We start from the raw sequence: 18,293 nt of genomic DNA, 5'->3' as shown, positions 1-18,293 counted from the left end.
GCAATGCTCTCTGTGCTTTATCTCCACAGTTTTTATTTATTTATTTATTTATTTATTTATTATTTATTTATTTATTTTACTTTTTTAAAAGTTTATTTACTTTTGAGAGAGAGAGAGTGAGACAAAGCACAAGCGGGGGAGCAGCAGAGAGAGAGGGAGACACAGAATCAGAAGAAGGCTCCAGGCTCCGAGCACAGAGCCCGATGTGGGGCTCGAACCCGCCAACTGTCAGATCATGACCTGAACTGAAGTTGGAAGCTTAACCGACTGAGCCACCCAGGCGGCCTGCATTTTTTTATGTTTTTAAATATTTATTTATTCTTGAGAGGGAACACACATGAGCAAGGGAGGGGCAGAGAGAGAGGGGGACAGAGGATCCGAAGCAGGCTCTGTGCTGACAGCCGTGAGCCCGACGTGGGGCTTGAACCCACGAATCATGAGATCATGACCTGAGCTGAAGTCAGTCGTTCAACTGACTGAGCCATCCAGTCGCCCCTCCACAGTTTTTAAACAGAATACTATCTCTGGCACTCATAGCTGATAAAAGGTAAACTGAGGCATATTGAAAATTTCAAGGGTTTATTTGAGCACACTTCGATTCAGACACGGCAGCGCCTAGCAGGAGATGATTAGGAGGGCTCCACAGACAGGAACTAGGGGAGAGGTTTTATAAAGAAGGTGCCGAAGTAAAGCAAGGAAATATTTGATTGGCCGTGGTTTAAGCGGTTGCCTTATTGGGGAAGGCCTAGTTGGCTGTTTGTGATTGGTTGTTCTTAATTTCCTGGACTCTGGCTTAAGTTTGGATTTGATTGCATAGACCTCCGTCCAGCAGCCTCCTTGTTAAATCTCTTTAACAGTTCTCCCCTTTTGGTCATCCTTTCCTACAAATTGACAGACAATTTGACATGACTGCTGCTGTCAGTCATCCTCAGGGTTAAATTCTGATCTTGTGAAACTCACTAGATTATGACGTCAGGCTGTGGAAGAATCGTTTTGGCTGTTCATCTCGTTGTTGATCTTGTGTGTTTTTCCGTGCATAGTGAGACCATCTGATGTACTTCTGATGGCCGTGAACATATATTTAAGACCGTTGAGAGAACACAGTGCACCAGGGAGAGTACGGTGATAACTGTCAGGAGGATGATAAAACCAAGAGATTGAAGTTACCAAGAGATTGAAGTATGCTTCTTCACCAGGGCACCCACGAACCCAGCCGGTTGGCATCACGTAAATCAAAGGATGTAACTGAAGAGGCATCAACCGATTTCAGCCAAGCACCTTTTTGTTCATTTCCTGTATTTGAGTGTCTACTATCCCAGAGGTGTTGATCCAGGCGCAGCAGGAGATACGTGCTATGGCACAGATTCCTCCTTGCTCGGTCAACGAGCAATCCAAAGCAATTCTGTTACCTAAAATGACTTTATCAGCTTAAGATAATTGCTAGGCCACAGAGGCATGTTTTAGGGTGGCATATTTTGCTACCTTTTATTCCCTGCCTTTGAAATTCCTCCATGGCTTGGCTTCTTAGACCCAAACAAACATGGGTTCTGAGCCCACGATTTTCATACATACAGTTAGGCAGAGTCCTAAATGGAGAAGTCCAGGACTTTTTGGACTTGAAGGAACCCATTTTCTCCTCTCCTTTCCTTAAAACAAAATTGTACTTATGTGAGGCTTCCCCCTGGGCTCAGTCCAGTTTAAGTTGGACCCAGTCTGGTTTAAGTTGGAGAGCTCATCATGTTTAAGTTGGACCCAGTCTGATAAAGTAAATAAATGCTTGGGGCGCCTGGGTGGCTCGTTAAGTGTCCCACTTCGGCTCAGGTGATGATATGGTTCATGAGTTTGAGCCCCACATTGGACTCTGCACTGACAGTGCAGATTCTCTCTCTCTCTCTCTCTGTCTCAAAATAAATAAATAAACTTTTTAAAAAAATGCTTAAATAAAATTAGAGAGCTTATAATGCAAAAGCCGTGAAGCTCAGTTATCTGCGAGGGACTTCCCATGACCTTCATTCAGGTGCAGCAAGAACGCAGTGAGTGCCAAGAGTCGGGGGTAGGGGGACAAGGTGGGGAGGGCAGGTGCCTACGCCTAGTTGCTTGTTGCTCCCAGGGACCATCAGGGTCTGCTTCGGATTCCACTTCTGCCGCCAGAGCTGTTAAAAGGTAAACTGAGGCACACTAACATTTTCTTTTTCAAGTTTATTTGCGTATACATCTGCTTGAATTGGGTAGTGCTAAACCAAAGAGGGTTGGGAACACCACCCATGGGAGCCAGGGGAAAGCTGTTTTTTTTTTTTTTTTAAGAATATGCAGAAGCAAGGCGAGGAAATGATTTGATTGACCCTAGCTTAAGCGCTTGCCTTATTTGGGCAAGCCTAGTTGGCTGTTTGCGATTGGTTGTTCTTAAGCTTTGTTTTCTCAGATTCAAGTGCACTGACTCTGGCATAGTTTGGTTTCCTTGCATGGGCTACCAAGGCATCAGAGCCATCCCGGTCTAATGGCCTCCTTGTTTAAATACTTTAACATAGTTCTGCATGAAGCAAATTGCTTCTAACCTCTCGGTTTCTTCACCTGTAAAATGGTCATAAGAATCAAATCACAAGGTCATTAAGAAGGTTGTGGTGAGATGCGCATGAAAGTCTTTGCATTCATGAGGTGGGCTTTTACCTTCTTCATTTTGCAACCACGTGGACTCTCGTACTGGCTTGCTTTATACTGGTTGTGTGACCTTGGGCAAGTTACTCGGTCTCTATGAACCTGTCTCCTCATTCACTAAACAGGTAGAATAGGGGGTGGTTTTGAGGGTTCTGCCAGAGTCTGTAATGCAAAGGGCTAGGGCAGTGACTCAGAGCTAGAATTTCCCCTTTTCTGGGCCTCAGTTTCCTTATCTGGGCAGTGAGTGCTGGAGAGAGCAATTTTCAAGGTTAAGGGCCAACTGTAAATCCTGTGGTCCCTCCCCCCCTTTTTAACCAGACACAGAGACCTGGGGGCTTGAAGTGCATTTTGGGGGCCTGGATCCTTCCGCTTGGGGTGTATTTTGGGGTCCAAGGCCTGCCTTTAGAGCCACTGCCCCCTCCTGCCTTGTCCTGGCTTCTGCCTAGATGCCCTCCCCAAGTCCTGAGAGACCCTGTGCCCTTCCACCACTCACTCCCAAACCTCTCCCCAGAGCCTTGCTAAGGAAGTCAAGTTCATTAAAAGCCAACAGTGAGCAGCTTGATGCTTTAGTGGGGAGGATTCTCCAGACAGGTATAATGGACTGCTCAGGCCCCAGCCTCTGCCTCCCCGGCCTCCCCCACTGCCTGCCTCCAAATGGTCAGATCAGAATAGGCAGGAAAGGGTGGTCGGGGATGCAAAGGGAGGGTCAGTGGAAAGGGCACTAAGTAGAAAGGTGAGCAAGGGGAGTCCCCCCGAAAGCTGTTTGGTAGCTACCTGCCCAGATACAGGGGCGTCTTGGGCCCCATTGCCACTTTCCTGTGCAGAACCCTTTCCCAGCGTGGCGTGTGTCGTGTCCCTGATGCTGTGGGGTCCAGGTCCTCGTCCTCTTGGGTGAAGGGGGATTGGGGGCCATTTGGGGTGGTGGGGAGGAAAGCAGAAGGAGCTTCCAAATGCTCTAGGATGGGAGAAAATGTTTGTGCTGTGCCTGGGGCTGCGCAGGGAAAACAGAACCTTGGTGGCTGAGCAACTGGGGGTCCTGGGCAGATGTTCACAGGCTGGAAAGGCTCGTGCCCATTGGCCTGGCCAACCTTCCTGCCTTCCTTCCTTCCCTCCTTGCCTCTCTGCCAAAGGGTCTCTCTTGGCTGGTATTTCCCCATAGGCCCACCAGGGGGCAGCAGGAACCAACGCGTCTGCCACAATGGACCACTTGACTCTTTTTTCCTTTTTTTTTTTTTTTTTTTTTTCCAAAGTAGGCTCCACACCCAGCGTGGAGCCCAATACAGGGCTGGAACTCACAACCCTGAGATCAAGACCTGAACTAAGATCAAGAGTCAGGCACTTAACCGACCGAGCCATTCAGGCGCCCCCCGGACCATTTTAATCTCAAACCACCAGCTCTGCCTTCTTCCGGCACCAGCTCTTCCCTCCTACCACCACATCTTTGGAGCACAGGGACACAGGGATCTGGAGTTCCTCCGCCTCATTTCCAGGACACATCCTGGCTTCTGATGTCCTGAGCTAAGCCCGGGACAGGCTGGGACCCTCTCCCCAGCAGGCCTCCCTCCTCTCTGCTGCCCACGATGTACCTGTCCCTGTTGCTGGGACTCGGTATGCCTTCAGGTGACAATGGTTCCTTCTTGGGTCACCCCCAGAGGTCTCAGGAGGGCAGGGTGAATCCTAAGTGTTACATAGGAAGGCCTTCTTTGATCATCCTCCTCAGATGTGGATGAGGGGAGGCTCAGACAGAGGCCATGTCCACACCCTGGGCTTGTGCCTGACGGCGGGGTGGCAGGTTACCTATAGTAATCTAACACGAATGCTTCCCAAGATGGACAGAGTAGGCTCTTGACCACCAGCCTGTAGGCTGATACGGGTTTCCATCGTGAAATGAGGAAAGTGGTGAACCGACTTAGTAAACTAACTATATTCCCTTTCAATGGTTTACATCTTCATTTTTTTTTTTCCTGGAATAATGCCCGAGAGACAGAGTAGTCACAATTTTTTTTTAATGCCCTTGCATTGCAAAATAAAAGATGATACTTGTATGTCCCCTTCCACATTTGGGGGGCAGATATGGGAGGGTCTATAAAAGCCTGACTGAGGCTGGGCTGGACGCTGAAAAGGGGGCTCCAGTGGTGGGAATGGTAGGCAGAGGCCAGGGGCAAGGTGGGGAAGGCAGGTGTCCTGGCTGGGACCTAGGGAGGACGTTCTCCCCACAAGCCTGGGCCCTCCCACTCTGGCGGCCGAGAGCTGTCCCTCCCCGAGAAGGACAAGCTGAAGACTGAGCCTGAGCGGTGACCAGAATCCTGGTACCGGAGTGGGGAGTGGCAGAGACGGCACAGGCCTCAGAAGAGAGTGCAACCCGGAGCAGAAAATGAGTGAATGAGTGAGGGAGTGAGCGGAAGGAAGAAAGGAGCAACCGAGGAAGCAACTGTTCAGTAGCATTGACCTGCATCGTCCAGCAGGAGAAAGCCTCGTACCGCCTCTAAGTCTTCTAGAAGAAAACAGAGAGCAGTGAGTGGAAGGGTTGGCAGAAACCTGTAAGCTGTGAGCAGCCCGGAGCCTGGGTAGGGTGATTGTATGCAGAGGGTCCCTACCCAGGTGGGAGGCTCATGCGGCCAAGGCCACCATCATCCCCTGCCCCCTAAACAGAGGGGCTGCCCCAAGTGGGGAGCGAGGAGCCTGGGTAGGGGGCAGGTCAGGCAGCTGGAGAGGGCCCGGGGCCTTGGGCTGGAGTGTGCACTCGCTGGGAGCACAGACTCCCCCGCCTCCTCAGCCAGTAACCCTGGGGGAGAGCACCAGAGGGTAGTCCTCATTACCGCCCATCCCTGCTTCCTTCCTCTCATTCCTGCCTCCCGGCTGAGGTATCTCCCCAGAGGTGGCCCCCAGAGTGCAGGCTCCAGCCAGCAAGCGGCCAGAAGCAACTTTGCAAAACAAGCCGTCCCCCTGCCAAAACCCTTCAGCGGTTTCCCTCGAACCTTAAATACATTCAGGGCCCCGCTCTGCCTCAGCAGGATGTTAGCACATGCTGTCCTCTCTGCCCAGAGCGTCCGCTCGGGTGGGCTTTCCCCCCTTTCGGGCCTCCGTTCACACGTCACCTCCCCAGAGGACTTGCCTGTCATATCACCGCAGTGCCGGCACATACCAGGTGCTGGACCAAATGGTGTTGGGCAGACCGCTCTCTGCTTGGGGGATTCCGGCCTGACTGCTAAGCCTCGAGCTTTCCCACACGTGTAGAGCAGGACCACAGGAGGCTGCCCATCGAGTTCAGTTCTAGGGATCGATTCGCCCACCGTTGACTGCCACCCCAGGCTCCCATCATCCCCCTTGCATTTAGGGATCCCACTCCGAAGGCTCTGAGGCGACACGTAGGAAATGTATGTGCCTGGAGCCAGGGGTCATTGTCTTTGTTTGCAAGGCTCCTACGCAGGGGCTGTGGCCAGAGCACGGGTCTGGGGGAGGTGAGGAGGGAACTGCAGGCGGCAGAGCATGCTGTCTGGGCCCCCGCAGCGATCAGACTGATCCTGCTAGGTGGGTGTCACCGTCAACCCCACCTTCCAGGAGCACCCGAGGCTTAGAGAGGGAAAAGCTGTCCATCTGTGCGTCAGTCCGTCCATCCATTCAACACACATCCACGAAGTGCCAAGCCTGGCACAGGCTGGGAGGGAATGGTTGCTGGGTGACCTTCCTTTCTGCCGTCCCCTACCTTTCAGGGTCCTCGCTAAGCCCCCCTCCCCCCCACAAACACACCTGCCATGGTTGGGCTTTAGGGCTAGGCTTGAGCTGGCAGTGTTTGGGGACCTGGTGCCAGCCTGTGCTGGGTAAACCTGGAGCTCCAGGAGCCCGGCTCCTTCCGGAGGGATGGGAGTAGAGGCAAGGGTCTAGGTGTGGTTTATCCTTGCGGTCCCCCGCCATTGGAGATCTCAAAATCCCGCCCCCCCCCCCCCCAATCTTCCCTGGGCCTGGGAAAATGAATGAAATATAATGGCAGACCCCACCCCTCCCCCAGCCCCTGTGGCGTTCCTCTTAGACCCGCTGAGTTCTCCAAGCACAAATGGGGAAACTGAGGTCTGGAAAGGAAGTGTGAACTGTCCAAAGGTGTGGGAACTCCCAGGTCGGTGCTCTTTTCTCTACTCCCCACAGCTGTCTGAGCTCCAGTGTCTCAGCTTGAGAAGTATGAGGGGCCCAGCGAGAGAGGCTAAGGGCTCTGTCCCAGCACCTCGAGTTGGGCAGCAGAGTACTCGATGGGCGACTGAGCCATTTCCAAGCACTGAACTCACACGGGAAGTGGTTGAGTTGGGTCTGTGCTCAACGTGCTGTTTAAGCTGCACGCGTATGCGTGTCGTGAGCGTGCACACTCCCCATCCGCACGTCCTCTGTGAACGAGGTGGGCTTTGAGACTGCCTGTGTGTTGGGGCAAGACACCAGGCGCTGTTCTGGAAGCAACATCCTCAGTCCACCATCAGAAGGACCCCTGATCCCTGGGACAGCCTGGCCCCTGCAGGCCCCCTCAGAGCCAAGCTCTCAGGGTGGAGGGGCTTCCGGGAAGGGCATGCCCTGGCAGAGGAGTGGCCTTTGCCAGTATTGAGATATGTCCTCAGGCAGGAAGGCTGTTGGCTGGGGGCCGGGTCACTGCTTGGTGGTGGGAGTGCCACAGCGGAGGAGGAGAGGGCAGAGAGGGGGTCCCAGCATAGCCTAGAGGTTTCTAGAAAGGGTAGGAGTGTGGTCCCAGCTTTGCTACTTAGCAGCTGTGTGACCTCGGGCAAGTCACTTCACTTCTCTGAACTTCAGTTTCCTCACCTGTAAAACGAAGAGCGATGTGTAACTTTCCTCCCTGGGCCCGTGGCAAGGAGCAAGTAAGACACAGACTCAGTTCAGGAGTGCCCAGCACACGATGAGTACATAGTAAATGCGCTGGCTCCCCACTCAAGGCTGAGCCTTCGTGTGGTCCCCCACCAGTCATGCCCTACTTATAGGGCTACATTTGGGAGCACCCCACTTCTGAGACTTAAGCTGGTCCTGTATTTTAACTAAGTACGAGTCCGAGGTAAGGCCAGGGCCCCTGGCATCTGCTCCCATGCGGATGTCCCCCCTGACCCACTGGGCCTGTGCCAGCAGGCTGAGCGTCCCCCACCCTGGGGGTCACGCTGCCACTTCTCACATGCACTGAAGCGGGCTCCAGCAGCCCATTTTACAGATGAGTCCTGTGGTTCAGGGAAGCTGAGCAGCCTGCCCAGGGAGGCCAAGCTAGGAGAGCCCAGCTGTACCTGACTCCAAAGCCCCGGCCCTTAGGGAGCCTCTGCCGCAGGGGACACGGGGAGGAGACGGAAGCTGCACCCCTCTGGTTGGCCTGCCTGGGGTCTGTTGGGTATGGACCCCTGTGTTAAGTGCGTGGCTGGCGCACACGTTCACAGTTAAGCCGAGTAAATATTTACAGCCATTATGGCAATTGATTGCCTTCGATCCCGTGTGCTGCTGTGAGAGAGCCCTGCTTACTCATGCTTTCTTAAAAACAGCCTCTTCTCTCACACATCTTTAATAATTCAGCTCCTAATTGTCTCCAAACGCAAACCCGAAAATGCCAACTCAGAGCCTTTGTCCCTGTGCTGGTCCACCTCCCCGTCCTCCCTGCTGGGGGGGCCGGGGGTGGCAGGGGCTCACCCTTTTCCCAGGCCTCCAGGCCCTGCCTGTGACCGCTTCCGGGAGGGGCTCGGGCCTGGTGGGTGCCCGTATGCCCCACCTCCGGCTGTTGGCAGCAGCGGTGAGGAAGAGAGCCTTGGAGTAATTGAGTCGCAGGGCTGAGTGGGGAGGAAGCAGGAGCAAGAAGGTGTGGCTGCTGCTCCCCGGGGAGCCCTGCAGTGCTGAGGAATGGGGAGGGCAGGGGTGAGGGCCTGGGGGCAGCTTGAGGTGACGGGGAAGGCCAATCCTGAGTGGGTCTCTGTACACACTGGAGGCCAGAAACTGCTCCTGCCCTGGGCTGGGGGTGGGGGGTGGAGCCTGACCGCTATTTACAGTGTCTCCTGGGTGCCAGGTCTCCTGTGCTGGGCTTCCTGGCTGGCAGTGCTTCCTGGCCTCTCCTGGGGACCATCTCCATATGGTGGGGGGGGGGGGGGGGGGGGGGGGGCGTCGGGGGGGAATGGATGGTGTCCAAGGCCCGCCCTCCTGGCAGGATGATGGGGGCTGCTAATAGAACCACTCTGGGTTCTACTTCCCTTCTCCGTCCGGGCCCAGTCAGGGTGCACGGGGGGCCTAGGGAAGAGTCACCTGACCCTCCCTGAAGCACAACATCTGCCCAGTTAAATCCTCGTGGCCAGGAGGGCAGGCCCAGTGAGGCAGACACTACGGCAGGTGCAGCAAAGAAGGAACCAGTCTGTGGTGGCCCTACCTGGCCCAGCGGCTGCCATGGCAGAGGGCCTCTGGGCCAGAGCACCAAGGCTGTGGCTCCCAGTCCCTGTGAGGTCCCGGGGGTGGGGGGGGGGGCGGGGGATGTGGGTCCCGTGTAAACATCCAGGACTCCTCTGCCCTCCAGCTCCAGGCAAGGCTGAGACCATCCAGCTGTCCATTCACTCAACAAGCCATCAAGCTTGTCTGCAGGGCACTGTTCTGGGTCCCGGGGACATAACAGGGATCTAAGACCAAAATCCCTTTAGTTTATAGGCCATAACATGAGATTGGTATATAAATGTTATATTTGAAAGTGACAGGGCTCCAGAAATTACGCAGAGCAGGGAAGAGGGGTAGAGGGCCCAGGGAAGGGCTTGGAGGGAATGTGTGACATTTGAACAGAGACGTGAGGTGGGGAGAGAAGAGCCTACAGGAAAGCTTGTCGGGCAGAGGGACAGCACAGGCCAAAGCCCAGAGGCAGGGGTGAGCTGTTGTGTCTGGGAACCGGGAGATGCTCAGAGAGGTCACAGGGTAGGGGTGGGGGGCTTCAGTTGTTGGTGGGAGTGATATGGGGCCCGGGGATTTGAGCAGAGCAGTGAGGGGTCACGGTGCCTCCTGTTTGGAGCCTACCCTTCCCACTGTTGCTGCCGCTGCTGTTGCTGCTGCTAAGGGAGCAGAATAAGCCACCGGCACTGGGAGGGCGGTGGGGTCCTCGTGGTCATCAGGCACACAGGCTGGGCAGGGTGCAGGTGCCAGAGGTGGTGAGAAGCAGGCTGGTCCCGGAGGCATTTGAAGGTGGAGCTGAAAGGCTTTGCTGACAGACGGGTGGTAGCAGGGTGTAAGAGAAAGAGAGGAGGTCAAAGATAACGACAAGGTCAAAGGTTTTGTCCTGAGCATCTGGAGATCTGAACGATTGTTCACTGTGGTGGGAAACGGAGGAGCGGGTCTTGTGTTGGGGGGGGGGGGGGTGGGGAGCTCAGTGGTAGCACGTTAAGTTTGAGACGGCTAAGGACTAGTAGAAGTGTTGAGGAGACAGCTGGCAGTTGGGATATGAGATACTTGAGGACTGGAGAGAGAAAGTTGGGAGTCCTTGGCACATACACAGGCTTTAAAGCCAAAATACTGGACAAAAGTGGTCCAGGGCCGAGCTAGGCACAAACACACACGCATGGAAAGGTCTCTGGCTCCTGTGCCCATCCCCTGAGCTTGGCCTTGATGTCTGCAGAAGGTTTCTATCGTCTATTCTATCAAGAAAAGCACTTCTCCGTGTTCCAGAAAGCAACCTCCGTCCTGTTCTAACTATTGGTTGGGATAAGGGCTCTCAGCTTGTCCATGCTTCTCAGTCTAGACGTGGTCCCTTTGACACTGCTGGACCAACCACGGCAGGAGTACCCGCTGGCCGGGGCAGGCACCTGGCCCATCCAGGCCAATGAGATCCCTTTCCAGATCCTTTGACAGTGAGTGGCCTTGTGTCTGGAGCAGAGATGCAGGGACACAGAGGCCTGGCGGCTTCTAGTAGCCAAGTACCAAGCCATGTAGAAGAAGCCATTTGGGTGTGAGAGGTGGAGAACGGTCTGAGAACACATTTTCTGGTCATTTTTGTCCCCTTCTCTTCCTGTGGTTTAGTTTAAGGGCAGATAAATCCCTTTGCCTGAGCCAGTTCGATCAAGAGAAATTTAATCTCAACAGTCAGATGGAGGGAGGAGGCAGCAACAGGAGAACCTGGGGAGGTTCGGAACATAAGGGAAACACGCTGATTCTCCTAAGCCCTGGAAAGGCTACCCCAAGCCAGGCCCACGAGGAGCATGTGACAAAGTGATTACTGAGGCCAGGACCAGATGCAGTGCCGATTGGGGTCAGTACTGATTGAGATACTGTTGGGGAGCTGATACTACTGAGTCCATCATTTAAATATATTTAAATCATCATTTAAATATCTACATATAAAGCCTATATTGGTTCACTTGGACTCTCCACAGAGATTTGACTGTTAGTTTCCCTGTTTGTTGATTTCCTCCACTAAGAATCTCAGGGAAACAATGAATGTATGCAGCAGCCAAGGTGGTTGGTTTTGGGTTTGTGGTTCAGGGCCTCTCCCTTCCCATTGCATTCTGGGTATGCCTTGTATGCCTCTACAAGGTCCCTTGTTCAGTGCCCCATAGCATCCCTGCCAGAGGATAAACCAGACTACGCACAACTGTGGGGCAGGATCCAGTGGGCATCTCTGCTCAGGGCAGGACGCCCACCAGGGCTTAGCGAGTGTTACCCTCATACTTGCTTATCGCATAGGAAGGAGTTACAGCGATTGAGCCACGGCTGGTGCTTTATTTACGTTAGGTAAGAGAGATTGGGCCAAGTGATCACAGTGCATGTCTGCTTCCAGTTCTCCCAGGAAGGACAGAAAAGATAACCAGAAAAGAATGAGGAAGGGGTGCCTTCAGAGAGCCAGAAATTGCGAGGAATCCCCAAAAGGCAGAAGGCAGGGGGATCACCCTGAAGGAGGAATCTGGGGAACCCACAGCTCAAAGGGGCATAGGAAGTGCTACAGCTTTCAGACTTGGGTGAGTGGCAACAGATAGCAGAAGGGGTAGGAGACTAGGAGCACCTGGGGGAGGGCCACCCCCACCCTCTGTCTTTGCACAAAGGTCCCCAACCCATTCCAGAGCTAAGTTTGGGCATGTGGACCTAAGAGGCCAAGCAGTCCCTGGGTTGACGGTTGATGCCAAAGCACAGGGAGCCTAGTCCCAGAAGACGAACCACAGGTACACCCTACGTGTCAGCCATCCTACTCTGCCATACCCTCCCTGCAGGGGTAGGTCTACATGCACTTTACACGCAAACACGGATCCGTACCTGAGAGCCACCCAACTTTTGAGGAAAACCAACATCGAAGAGAAGCGTAAAGCTCAGTGAAATGAAGAAGGAACACCCGAATCCATAGAGTCACTAAGACAAACAAAAGAAAAAGTGTAGAACAGGAAAAGTATAATAAATATTCTCAGAGATCCAAGAGGACATCATATGCACACAAAAGAATCAACGATCTTGGAAGAGAAACTATAATTGCTGAAACAGAGAACATGTCGTAGATGGGTTGAATAGCAGAATGGTTACCTGAATAAAGCAAATTAACGAGCTTGACTCGGTAGCCTAGAATTTCTATCAAGTCATATATAATGAAAGAGAAAGAGATGAAAATATGAAAAAGAATAGGGTCATGGGGCAGTTACAGACTTGCAACTAAAAAGAGTAAGCAGGCGTTGAGAGAACAGAGAGGAGGAAATACTCATTAATAGAAACCATTGTGAGAGTCATTCCGTTTAATCTTCCCAGCAACGCAGTGAGGAAGCCTGGGGAGAATGAAATGGGGCTTCTCCAGGGCCCTGCATCTACGAGGAAGATCTGCTCCTGGTTCAGCCTGACCCCAGAGCTAGGGGCCATGCTAACTGAGGCACACTGGCTACTCCCTGAAAGCTTATGTGGTGGAACAGTGTCTCTCCAAGGATGGCCCGTGGGATAGTAGTGCGTGTCATGTGACAAGCAATTCTGTGGTCAGATACGTTTGAGAAGTACCAGTCAGATGAGGTTGAACAAATTTTGTTTTTGTGACAGTTGGGAACACTTTTTGCCTCTCCAGACCTTGATTTTCTTATCCGTTCAATGGGAATCATAATTCCACCCCTGGCTGTCTTCCAGGTTTCAGGGGCCAAAGAAAACATTGGATGTGACACTGCATGTGTGGTCATATGAATCTGAAATACCTGGTTTCATGTGAGTCCCATCACTAAATCCTCTGTCTACTTGTGCTTCAGGCTGTGATGGGCAGCTCTATAGACTCAACTTCTCATATATGATTTGGAAATTTGGACCCCAGAGTCTGCTCTTTTGGTAAAAATGTTTGTGTTGAGCGGCGACCAGGGTTCTCACTCCAAGGCTGTGTGTGGCTGTCCTCGAGCCTTGGTCCTTGGGTATAGCACAGGACAGCCAGAGTCTGTGTCTCCTGTGTGGGGGTGTTCCGTGTGCCTCCCACCCCTCAGGGTGCTGCCCAGTGTCTTTTATATGTTCAAGTCTGGGGGGGATGAGGGCTGAGGAAAGAGCCTTGGCCAAGGAGTTGAGAGGCCTGGGCGCTTGTCCCCACTATGCCACTGTGTGACTTCACAGCCCCCGGCTGGGCCTCACTGTCTCCTCTGTGAAATGGGAACTGGGAGGAAAGCACTGCAGTCCTAATCTGGTCATGTAGCAGCTAAAGAGGTCTTTACAAGGAAAGGGGCAGGGCAGGAGGGGAGAGGTAAGGAGAGGAGAGAGGACAAATGCTTCATTGTCCTCGGAATAAAGCCTTGAATGAATGAATGAATGAATGAACCCTTATCTTGGCCTTCTGGCCCCTGCCTGGCCCTGCCAAGGCTCAGCTCTCTCCAGAGTCCATTATACCGGCTCACCTTCTGTCCCCACCCAGCCCCCACCTGCTCACTCCAGGTCCCACTCTCCTATCCTGGAGCTACTTAGTCAAATCCCCTTCACACCCTCTTTGCCTTCAGACCTGGTCTTGGAAATGTTCAAGCTCTGTCTGGGAAACCTGTTCTGGGCTTTGGGTTTGGGATGGTGCGCTTTGCAGTATGTCTTCCACCACCAACGTTGGCCTGCCCCATCATAGCCGCCTCAAGGTCTGTCTCCCCCTCTAGAACATACACTCCTTGAGGCCAGTTGCCGTGTGTGCCACATTTAATGCTGTATCTTCCAGGCATAGAGCAGACACTCAGTAAAATATATGTTGAATGAGTAAATGCATGAATGAGGCTCAGCTTCCTTCTAACTCTGAAATCCTATGTCTCTCTGGATTGAAGGAAGGTTCAAAAACCACTTTTCCTCCCCTGGGTCTAGCTAACCTCTGGCCCCTGACCCCTCTTCCATGATGGCCTCGCAAGTCCTCTGAGAAGGGGAAATGTTTGAGTGTTGCCAAGGGCCGTCATGGGACACGTGCTCAGGTTAGAATCCCTTGCTTCTTGGTTTGTAGTCATGAATGGGGATAGTAACAGACGTGCGAGGATTAAACAATATTATGCATGTGAGCGCCTAGGAGAGCACCTGCATAGTAAACACTCAAGAAGTTGTTACTATTATTAGCTCTCAATTGCCTTGCTTTACTGAGCTCAGAGAGAGGGATGGAGGCAAGGGCGGGTCTCAGATCTAGGATTTCCAACCCCAAGCCCAGGGCTTTGGCTTCTCCCCTGCTGCTTCCCATCTCAGACCCCAAGGTTTTAATTCCCAGCCCATTCATCCACATCTAGCTGACGCAGGGCATCTGTAATAAGCATACCTCCCTGAGCTGCCAGAGGCTACCACAAGAGCTGAGACACCAACACCAAAGTGTCCTGAATGGAAATTCCCCAAGACACCCTTGGGCCCTGGGCTTGAGTTCAAACAAAGAAATGCTTATGTTCAAACTTCTTTACAGATCAGCAGCAAGGATGTGACTTCAGAGCACTTAGCATCAGTGTCATAAAACATGAGGATTGATGACCCTGTGTGACTGGGGTGAATGCCAGGGAGAACAAGCAGACTCTGAGTTGGCCAACAATCCTTCCTGTGTATATTTTGTGCACAGGGCCCCAGCCTAGATGCAACATGATGTACTAGTTAACATGTGCATGGAGCCCCTTAGCATATACAACACTCTCACTTACATGGGTACACCTGATTATCACAACAATACAAGGGGGTAGGCCAAGGGTTAAGGAGTGTTTCCCCCACTATGGACATAAGGAAACCAAGGCCCAAGGAGGTGAGAAGCAACATAGCTTAGGGCACAGAGCCTTTGATCTCCTGACTTCCCGTTACCCAGTCCTCTTGCCAACACAGAGAGGTGGGAAAGCCAAGTTCAGCCAAGAAAAATAAATTTACCCAAAGAAACTCACAGACTCACATGGTGGACATTGTACAAACTGTAAGTGTCTGCAGGGAAGTTGCTGAGAAGAACTATAGTTGGCCTCATTCAGTCCTGTCATTCTGGGGCTGGTTGGTTCCTCTGGACTGGACCTGTATAAGGGTAAGAAAAGACATAGGAAGAGATTAGAAGTCCTCCAAATGAGAGAGGGAATAGGAATCTTCTATCACAGGGACCTAAGAAGTGAGATAAGGGGCTCTGAAGACAAGGTGGCCTCAAGTGTCCCTCTTTCCATTACCTGTTCACTATTCCTAGACTCTTATAAACCCTTGGAGTTAATATCCAAATTAGATGGGGATTTGGATATGCCTTGGGTGCAGATGGAGGCATGCAGAGATATCCTCTCTTCCTGACCAAGGTGTAAACAAACAAGGTCACTGGGCAAACAAAAGAGAGTTTTCCATAAGTAGGCAGTGAGGGGCCCACTACCACAGTAAGAATTGGAGAATTGTCCACATATCATGCAGCTCACTTTTCTCATGCCTTCCAAATCTTTCCAGACCATGAGAACCATGGGAGGCTGAACTGCTCAATTAAGGCACATGAAGTTCCTTTCCTTCTAGAGATCACTGGTCCTGATTCTAGGATTTTCAAGATGCGGCAAGATCCCATGATGCCTGTAAGGGGCAAAAACTTATTCCCAGAAGTTAATTCTGACTTCAGACACTTCATCTCTTTAGTACTTCTTGTGGAATGTATCTACTGATGATAAATTTTCTCAGTTTCTGTTTAATTCAGAATGCCTCAATTTGCCCTTCTTTTTTGAAAGACATTTTTGCTGGGTATAGAATTATAGGTTGGCCAGTGATTTCTCTTTCAGCACTTTGAAAAAACGTTATTCCATTGTGTTCTGGCTTCTATGGCTTTTGTCACAAAGTCTACCATCATTTGTATTATGTCCCTGAATGTCTCTTTCCTCTGGATGCCTTTGAGATTTTCTCTTTACCATTAGTTTTCAGCAGTTTGACCATGATATGCCTAGCTGTGGCTTTCTTTGTATTTATCCCCACCTTGGTTTTGTTGAGCTTGTTGAAAATGTGGCTTGATATCTTTCATCTGTTTTGGAAATTTTTCTGCCATTGCTTCTTCAAATTCTGATTCTGTCCCTTGCTCTCTCTTTGCTTCTTCTGGGGCTCCAATTACACCTTTGTTGGGCTCATTTACACATCTTCCTTATCTTCTTTTCTGTTTTTTTTTCCCTATGATATTCACTTATAATCCATTCACATTTACTGTAATTATTGATGTGGTTGGATTTCCATGTGCCATTTTGCTACTTGTTTTCTATTTGTCTCTTTTTTGTTCTCTGCTCCTCCTTTACGGATATCTGTTGTGTTAAATATATATATTTTTAGGTACCATTTTAATTCCTCTGTTGATTTTTAACACTGCATTATTTGGACTTACTTGCCTAGTGGATCCTTTAGGGGTTACAATGTACACTTTAATTCATAACAATTTACTTCAGAGTAATATTAACTTAATTCCAGTAAAATATAAAAAATTTCCTCCACCATATTGTCTTTTTTCTCTTCTCCTATATGCTATTATTATCACATATATTACATTCATATATGTTATAAGCCAAAGCATACAGTGCTATAATTATTGGCTTATGCAAACATATCTTTCAAAGAAATTAAGGGCTGAAATAAGAAAAAAACTGTATTCAGTCTTTTAAATTTATCCAAATAATTTAAATTGCTGCCATGCTTCTTTTTTTTTCTATGGATTTGAATTACTTCATTTCAGCCTGAAGGACTTCCTTTAGTATTTCTTGTAAGGCAGGTCTGCTAGCAATGAATTCTCCTTGTTTATCTGGGAATGTCTCTATTTTGTCTTCATTTTTGAAGGATGGTTTCAGCTAAACAAAGAATTTTTGGCTGGGGCTCCTGGGTGGCTGTCAGTTAAGAGCCCGACTTTGGCTCAGGTCATGATCTCGCAGTTCACAAGTTCAAGCCTTGAGTCAGGCACTGTGCTGACAGCTCAGAGCCTGGAGCCTGCTTCAGATTCTGTGTCTCCCTCTCTCTCTCTGCCCCTCCCCTGCTTGTACTCTGTCATTCTCTCAAAGATAATGAACATAAAAAAAGAAAAGATAAGAAAAAGAAAAATAAATTAAAAAAGGGAATTTTGGGCTGATGGGTTTTTTTTCCTTTCAGCACCTTGAGTATGTTATTCTACTGCTTTCCAGCTATTTCCATTATTTCTGATGAGAAGACAGCTATTAATCATATGGTTCCCTGTATGTGTTGTGTCATTTTTCTCTTGCTGCTTTCAAGATTTTCTCTTTGTCTTTTTATTTTAACTGTTTGATTGTGATGTGGATAGGTGGGGATATCTTCATGCTTATCATATTTGGAGTTCTTTCAGCTTTTTGTATCTGGATATTCATGCTTTTCATCAAATTTGGGAATTTTTGGCTATTATTTCTTCAAAAAAATTTTTTTTCTTTTTTTTTTTTTTTTTTTTTTTTTTTGCTTCTCTCTCTCTCTTCTATTCTTCTGGGAATTTCATCACATATATATTGGTATGTTTAATATTGGCCTAAAGGTATCTGAGACTCATTTCAATTTTCTCCAATGTTTTTTCTCTTTTCTTCATATTGGATAATTTCTATTCATCTATCTTCAAGTTTACTGACACTTTCTTCTGCTAGCTCAAGTCTGCTGTTGAGTCCTTCTAATGAGTTTTATTTAAACATTTTTTGCAGGGGCACCTGGGTGTCTCAGTCGGTTGAGTGTCCGACTTCAGCTCAGGTCATGATCTCATGGTTTGTGGGTTTGAGCCTTGTGTCGGGCTCTGTGCTGACAGCTCAGAGCCTGGAGCCTGCTTCGGATTCTGTCTCCTTCTCTCTCTGCCCCTCCCCAACTTGTGCTCTGTCTCTCAAAAATAAATAAATGTAAAAAAAAATTAAAATTTTTTAAATGTTTATTTTTTTAATTTTTTTTAATGTTTATTTTTGAGAGAGAGAGACAGAGTGTGAGCAGGGGAGGTGCAGAGAGAGAAGGAGACACAGAATCTGAAGCAGGCTCCTGGCTCTGAGCTGTCACACAGAGCCCAATGCGGGGCTTGAACTCATGGACCGTGAGATCATGACCTGAGCTGAAGTTGGACACTCAACTGACTGAGCCACCCAGGCGTGCCTGATGTTTATTTTTGAGACAGAGAGAGAGAGAGAGAGAGAGAGAGAGAGAGAGAGAGTGAGCACAAGTGGGGGAGGGGAAGAGAAAGAGAGAGACACAGAATCTGAAGCAGGCACCAGGCTCTGAGTTGTCAGCACAGATCCTGATGCGGGGCTCAAACCCATGAA

At 50.2% G+C, this 18,293-nt stretch overlaps 1 protein-coding gene across 1 annotated transcript in view; it reads left to right on the top strand.

Moving 5' to 3' along the window:
- KCNIP3 (potassium voltage-gated channel interacting protein 3) overlaps positions 1 to 18,293 on the top strand; it is a 78,547-nt gene that overhangs the window by 24,581 nt on the left and 35,673 nt on the right. The gene's annotated exons all lie outside the window — the stretch shown is intronic.

The sequence above is a fragment of the Herpailurus yagouaroundi genome, unplaced genomic scaffold (assembly GCF_014898765.1).
Source record: "Herpailurus yagouaroundi ecotype Mexico unplaced genomic scaffold, PumYag 188, whole genome shotgun sequence".
In the NCBI taxonomy this organism is placed as follows: domain Eukaryota; kingdom Metazoa; phylum Chordata; class Mammalia; order Carnivora; family Felidae; genus Herpailurus; species Herpailurus yagouaroundi.
This window is presented reverse-complemented; position numbering and strand designations above follow the sequence as displayed.